The sequence below is a fragment of the Penaeus monodon genome, chromosome 25, assembly GCF_015228065.2.
Source record: "Penaeus monodon isolate SGIC_2016 chromosome 25, NSTDA_Pmon_1, whole genome shotgun sequence".
Classification (NCBI taxonomy): domain Eukaryota; kingdom Metazoa; phylum Arthropoda; class Malacostraca; order Decapoda; family Penaeidae; genus Penaeus; species Penaeus monodon.
Window position 1 is genome coordinate 1,922,844 of NC_051410.1, and position 289 is coordinate 1,923,132.

A 289-nucleotide genomic window follows, 5' to 3' on the forward strand; every position below is an offset into this window, starting at 1 on the left:
AACCCTCAGCCAAAAACCAAATAAACCAACCACACTTCATGAACTGTATTCTATTCAGAAAAATTTCGGATATTTAAATTTTAACATACGGAATTCTTTTAATTCTTTTTTAAAAGACCCCTTGCAGTTTTTTTCTTTCTTTCTTTTTCCAAACTATTCAATACGGACAAGACAAAAGGTTTACAACTCTAAAAAAAAAATAAAACGTTCAGATCCTCAATAAAAATCACACAAAAATCAAATGAAAATAAAAAAAGAGAGGATTATACTTTTTAGGGTTCCCATTAGG